The 7,399-nt window shown below is 27.4% G+C and overlaps 1 non-coding gene across 1 annotated transcript; it reads right to left on the bottom strand.

The window, feature by feature from the left end:
- Window positions 1-295: 295 nt before the first annotated feature.
- Window positions 296-368, bottom strand: Trnar-ucu (transfer RNA arginine (anticodon UCU)). The gene has a single exon. It is a non-coding gene; the product is annotated as a tRNA-Arg (tRNA).
- Window positions 369-7,399: the final 7,031 nt, after the last annotated feature.

The following is a 7,399-nucleotide window of genomic DNA, read 5'->3' as shown; positions in this document are numbered from 1 at the left end:
AGTGTTTTTGTAGCATATTTTAAAATTCTAAAGTATATGTACGATCATAAAAGTTATGAGTTGTTTTTAGTCTCTTATATGCATAGGGTCCAGTAGTGAGCTCTTTAATTTTGATTTTACAGGTCAAACTAAACAAAAAAAAATCAAATCAACATCTTTTTTAAGCAATAAATTTTCATTTTAGGGGTTCTCAGATTTTGATTAGCTAGAATACCACTGTCTTAAATCAAGTTTAAGCAACAGTATACAAATAATTTTAATAAAGGTTTATTAACAAACTATCACATCAAAAAGGCATCTCCGCCGGGACTCGAACCCGGAACCTCTGGATTAGAAGTCCAGCGCGCTATCCATTGCGCCACGGAGACGACTGATAGAAGGCAACATTTGCAAAATATAAACAAAACATTAAATAATGTCTTAGTGGATGCTAGAAGTTTATAACTTTTAAACTATCAATCTGTAAATCATGGCAATTCAGGTTGTCATTAAATCTATAATGGTTTTCAATCAGTGACATTTGTTAAAGTAAACTTTGAGAAGTATTTTTATGTTTTACTTATTTATTCAAACCATAATTAGTTTTTTGTTTTCTCTGTCATATTTTTATAATTATGATTTAGTAAAGTTTATACAGACCTAAGTAAAATTAATTACTTTTCAGTTTTTAGCTTTGACAATTAGTTGTTTTTTAACCTTTTATTAACTTAAAATGTCAAGCTAGTTTTATCTAGCTTGTATATTTCTACGTCAGTTTGAGTTGCATATTTACTAAGTCAGCAATAAAAAGAGTCAAAAAATTTGGGGCATGAGCAGTAAAGGAACCAAAGGGGGGGGGGGGGGGGGCATGATGTCATAGCTCAAAAATTACACTAGATATTATGATGTTGCAGATGTAGAGCATAAAAAGGTCTTAAGTGTTTTTAATGGTTGGTCTATGATTAATCTCATGAAAGAGGCTTTATTAAATTCTCTAAAGGGGTTCATCTGAATAAAGGTTCCCTTGTGTAAATAAACAAAATAAAAAAGAAGCTTTTATTTAAATGCTGAATCAGTAAATATATGCAAGTCAGATTGACTTTCGAGTTTACATTCTTATTTACTGAAATACATAGCTCTACATTTTTAAATTTAAAACACAAGGTTATATGTCGAATGTTACAAATTAACAAATGGGAATTTTACGTGTAAACAGTTAGTTCGAGAATGCTATTCAACTGTGATATAGAGAAAAATTTGTAATTAGCATTGTGTTTAGTGATTAAAAATATCTTGTAAGTACTATTTTAAGTTATTTATTTAGAACTTAATCCTAGCTACTGCCGGGGACTTTAACTTTGACACAGTGCTTTTTTCCAATACAAATTATATAGTCAGATTTTGTAGAGTTTTGACAAAACCACGTCGAAGTAAAAATAAATCTTATAAGAAAGGTTTTTTCTAAAAACTTTATAAACTGTAAAAAAGTTATTATCACTCAAGTTGCACGACTTAAAAGATAGAACTTTTCCATCAAAATTAAACAAGCAAAGTTGTTCGTTATTGGATAATTATACAGTTCGAACTTCCAAGATCTTGGTTTTTTATTGTAACTTATAACCAAACACAGACAGTGCTTTTCACCAGTAAAAATTATATAGTCACTTTTTGTAGTTATTCAGCCCGAGAGCATTAGATTATTTTTTGACAAGAACACGTCAAAAATAAAATAGTATTATAGAAAATGTATTTTGTTTAAAAAAACACTATACAAACTGTAATAAATATTATGTTTACTAAAGTTGCACAACTTGAAAGATAAAACTTTTCAATTGTTATAAACAACCAAAACTGTTCGTTATTGAATAATTTTACAGTTCTAACTTCGAAGATTTTAATATTTTATTATAACTTCTAATTAAACACATACGCATTGTTTTTATTTCCAACTGCGAAAACCGTTTAAGTTTTCGTCAAGTTGTAAATTAATTGTACACGTCTGATTTTATTTTGTCAAAAGATTAATCATAATTTAATAATCACACAATCTTTTCTAACTGGATCTGTTTCAGAAAGTACTTTATATTTTGGTGGGTGTCACTTTTGCACGAGCGTAACTTTTGCACGAAGGGACACTTTTGCACGAGGGGACACTTTTGCACGGCGACTCTTTTGCACGAGCGTCACCTTAGCACGAATGGACACTTTTGCAAGGCGTCACTTTTGCACGCAGGGTAACTTTTGCACAAGGGGACACTTTTGCACAGCGACTCTTTTGCACGAGCGTAACTTTTGCACGAGGGGACACTTTTGCACGGGGACACTTTCGCAAGAGGAGACACTTTTACACGGCGACATTTTTTCACGATGATAATTTTTTACGTTAGCATTGTTGCACAACGTCACTTTTTACGATGAAATTTTGCACAGCGACATTTTGGCACGATGACTTTTTCGCACGGAAAATCAATTTTGCGTGCAGGCCGGTTAAAAGTTTTTTTAGCTACTACCAAATCTGTAACATAAAAAGAAACTAGAAAATAAATTTTTATAATATACCTATATTAAAGGCAAAAAATGAAAAGTCTAAAGTCTTAAACAGTAAAAGTTAATGTTAAAAACAAACTAACGAAAGGATAAAATAAAATTATTTATAAAAGATTCATACCAGGGACAATAAAGTTAATTTATTTAGAAACTAGGAAAAAAAAATATTTAATGTAAGTAAGTTGTTCTAGTTTATTTTGAATTTTAATATATTAATCAAAAACTATGCCTTTTTATATAATTTACTATACAGGTACAAGTTTATTGTTCATATGATAAAACCTAGGCATCAAAATCTAGACCACTTAAACTGGAAGACACATAAATAAAAGATAAAATAATACATATGGTTTATTTATTAAAACAAATATAAAACCTTAATATGATATAAAGTTTATAGGTTAACTTAAAAAGCAAAATTTTAATCACAAACTTATATCTATTTACGATTATAAGTAGAACGATCAACATCAAGTATTTAAATGCATTGACTAACAACTAAAACAAAAACCTAACGCTTTAAGGACAATAACGTTTGGCTCTTATCGGCTTATTTCATGATCATGGAATGCTGGTGTATGGGTCTCTTGATACTCTTGATGAACATAAGTTCAAACTTCCAAATGTTACTCTGTCATTGGCTTATCTTGATCATAGAACATTATTGTTATGAAATAATCTAAGTTTAAACCATGAAAAATGAGCTATTTTATTGTTTTTTTCATTCTCACGCTAAACTAAAAAAAAAAAAATAAACAACAAGTAAAATCTGAAATACCTTTACACTTCTAACGAAACTAACTAAATCTTTGTTTTTAATTTAACTATTGTTTGAAATTAAATTTAAAATATTTATTCAACAACTATATAATGCTAATTATAACATTAAGAGAAAACAAGTAAAAAATAATAATCAAAAGTTTTAAAGCCTTACTAAATTAAGTTTATTTTCCTGTTTGAAAAGTAACAAAATTCAGATTATTTTCATTTAATGTATTCAAAACTGTTTTTATTTAAAATTAAAAAATGTGTATTCATCTAGCTTATTTAAATTAAGCTAAACAATATAAATTAATGAACTGTGGTACGTTATTATAATGTTCTACGTAAAACTTCAAATAAAGTCTTTACATTAAAATTTCATTAAAAAATCACTACATCTTATATATTCAAAACAACTTAAGTTTAAAAGCAAATATTATTCAAGTAAAAAAAAATCAATTTAAAAAAAAATGTCGCCGTGCAAAAGTGACGCCGTGCAAAAGTGTCCCCTCGTGCAAAAGTGACCCTCCGTGCAAAAGAGTCGCCGTGCAAAAGTGTCCCCTCCTGCAAAAGTGACGCTCTTGCAAAAGAGTCGCCGTGCAAAAGTGTCCCCTCGTGCAAAAGTGACGCTCTTACAAAAGAGTCGCCGTGCAAAAGTGTCCCCTCGTGCAAAAAAGACGCCGTGCAAAAGTGTCCCCTCGTGCAAAAGTGACCCTCGTGCAAAAGTGTATCCTCGTGCAAAAGTGACGCTCGTGCAAAAGTGACCCTCGTACAAAAGTGACCCTTCGTGCAAAAGTGACCCTCGTGCAAAAGTGACCCTCGTACAAAAGTGACCCTTCGTGCAAAAGTGACCCTCGTGCAAAAGTGTATCCTCGTGCAAAAGTGTCCCCTCGTACAAAAGTGACCCTTCGTGCAAAAGTGACCCTCGTGCAAAAGTGTATCCTCGTGCAAAAGTGACGCTCGTGCAAAAGTGACCCGTTCTCTTATATTACATCATTAAATTGTTTTTCTTTGATTAGATTAAATTTGTTACTAATTTTGTTTAGCAGTTTATTTTTAGTTTCTATTGTGAAAAATATCTTATTGCTCATGTTTTCTTCACAAAATTGAGCAATTTTCACATTTTCGAAAAAATCGAGACTTATAACTACATATTTGTCGAAACAATAAAAATAGGACTTAGATAAAAATAATCAAGTAAACAGAAGTTTTCTTAAATAGGTCAATGATTATTTTTGTTTTTATGTAAGTTTGTTACAAAAGAATACGGTTGCCAGATTACCCCTGAGCAAATAGCTAAAAACTACTCAAGCATAATTTTTTAGTAAAACGAAACAACTGTTTGTTCATTATCTAGTTTTTTTTGTTATTCGCAATTTAGAAGGCATATATAAGTGTAAAATACAATATTATAAAATATTGTTGATAGTTTTGTACGCTTAATATTTAAAAACACCTTTACTGCTTTAAGTTTTTGAATAAAATTGAAATTTGTTTAAGTAAATTTTGTTAAATTTTTATCCATAAAAGTTTACTTATGTGAAAGCTTAAAATAAATTACAATGAACATAAAAAAACAAACATGGTTTTGTTTGTTATTTAAGATTTTTTTTTTGGTTTTTTAAAAGCCATACAAAAGTGTAAAAAATGTTTTTTATTTCAACTTAGTATAAATGATAGAACTTTTATACTGTTTAATAAATAAACCTTTGTACAAAAATATTGGTCAAAGTTTTACTTACTTAGTCTTTATAAAAAGATATACTAGTAAACTCTATTAAAAAATTTTAGAGCCTGTTTTAGTCCATTTTGTCAATTTTTCAATATTAACAGTATTTACATACATTGAGGCATAAAAAATTATAAAGAATGGTCTGAAGGTAGTCTGTCTTTTTTTTATTAGAAGTTAGACAATCATGAAAATAAAATAGTCATTGTCAATGATTAGTTCATTATAACAGTCAGCTAACCTTAAGTTTTTGAATGTGTTTAAACTTTGATTTATATATATAACAATTTAGTCACACAATATTTATTGTGCTTAAGTGTTAGAAAAAACAACTGCCGTTGCAAGTGTTTAAGATAAAAAAAACTGTGGAGTTTTTTAAATGTTAAATGCATGCCATTTTAGAAAAAAGGTCTAACCTTTTAAATAATTTTATTCATTTTAATGACCACTACTTTTTAAGGTTTTTTTTTAATGAATGAAGTATCATAGTATATTCTGCATTTTTTTTTAAATTATTCTCAATTATAAATGAATGTGTTTAATCTAATAGAGTGCTTAAAATAATAGTATTTATGTAAACAAAGTCTAACAAAATATAGCCTTTACCTATTTTATATTTTTGTATATTAACACTAATTACTACATCTACTGCTTTTGCACTAACTTTAATTTTTATTTGAAATTTTTATTTAAAATAAAATTTTCAAAGTTTATTATAAAAAAAAGTTAATACTATCAAGAGAAAAAGATGTATTGTTTATATTCATATTCAAAAATATTAACTGTTTTCTAATATTATTTATTCTTCATTTAACAAATTTTGTTTAAATATAGTCAATATCATTTCAATGATCCCTTTTTTATCATGTCTAGCTTTCTTTCTTTAAGTTTTGTTGTTTTCAGTAAATTTACTTATTTATTATCTATATAATTTCTTATATCTACACAGGGTTGCCAAAAAAACCTGGAACCCAGGAAAATTTTGAATATGTCAATTTAGGCAAAAAAAAAATGGAAAAACTTTTAATTAAAGAAGTTTTTTTTAAACATGAAATCTCTAAAAAAGTTAATAATACTTTAAAAACACCTTTATTTTATTACTATTTATACATGTGAAGTAACAAAGTTTCATCTGATTGAAATAATGTCTGTGATGGATAATTTTTTTTAATTGTATTATTAATGATTTATTTTTCATATGAAAACATATTTTAAGTAGCTTTACAAATTTTTTAAATTGTTCTTGGTTCTACCATACCTGAAGTTCTGGAAAAACCTTGAATTTGATAATTTAGACTAAAAACCTGGAATTTGAGAGTTAATATGGATTTTTGTACTAAAATTACTAATAAACCTTGAAAGACCTTGAATTTTGAACTATTTTTACATCTAAATTAACAAAAACAATTTAAAAAAAAAAGTAATCATCATCAATTTTTTCTTGTTATAAAACACATTTAAACTAGCTTTAGATTGTCTTTGCAATGTTTTTATGTAGCTTAACACAGTTTTAACTTTAATTTTAACTTTGAGTAAAAGTAGACCAAAACCCTGTACTTTTAAAAACCTAGAATATATTTCTCAATTTTTTTTATCAAAAGTTTGCTTTTATACTATAAATGGACTAAAGGATTTGTTTTTTTAAAAAGCCTGGAAGAAACTTACATGGATCCTTTGACAACCCTGTACTTTACAAAACATTTCTATTGTTCTGGGTTGCCACCAAACCTGAAATCCTGGAAAAATTAAATTTGATAATTTTGACTAGGTACATGGAATTTGAAAAATACTGAAGAATAACTGAAATTTGCTACTCATGTTATTTATAAACTTTAATGACCTTGAATTTTAAACTATTTTTTTATCTTGATTTGACAAAAAAGTCAATCATATCAAAAACATTTTATACCATTACCAAAAGTTTTTATAAAAAAAACACATTAAAATAGTAATACAGTGTCTTTGCTGTGTTGTTATACTATTTTACACATTTTCGAACTTTATTTTAAACTAATAAGCTGACCCAAAAACCTGTAATTTTAAAAACTTTTAAGAAATTTTTATCTTAAGTGTGATTTTATACTATAAATAGATCAAAAAATTTGTTCTTTAACTTCCAATTTAAGTTTACAATACAATAAAAAAGACCACAAGTTTTATAGAGTTGATTTTCTTGTCAACTTAAAAATTCACCAAAATTCTATCTTTTCTTCATTTTCAGTTTATTTTTACTTCAACACTTTAATATTAGATTTGAAATGATTTGAAATAAAATTTTTAGATGAAAAGATAAAAATTTGATGATGTTTTTGTAATAAAAAACGAGCTCTACACTGAAAAAAAATATAATTAGACACGTGGTAGAAGTTTGGAGAAGATACG

This window comes from Thalia democratica, chromosome 6 (assembly GCF_965202585.1).
Source record: "Thalia democratica chromosome 6, ktThaDemo2.hap1.1, whole genome shotgun sequence".
In the NCBI taxonomy this organism is placed as follows: domain Eukaryota; kingdom Metazoa; phylum Chordata; class Thaliacea; order Salpida; family Salpidae; genus Thalia; species Thalia democratica.
This window is presented reverse-complemented; position numbering and strand designations above follow the sequence as displayed.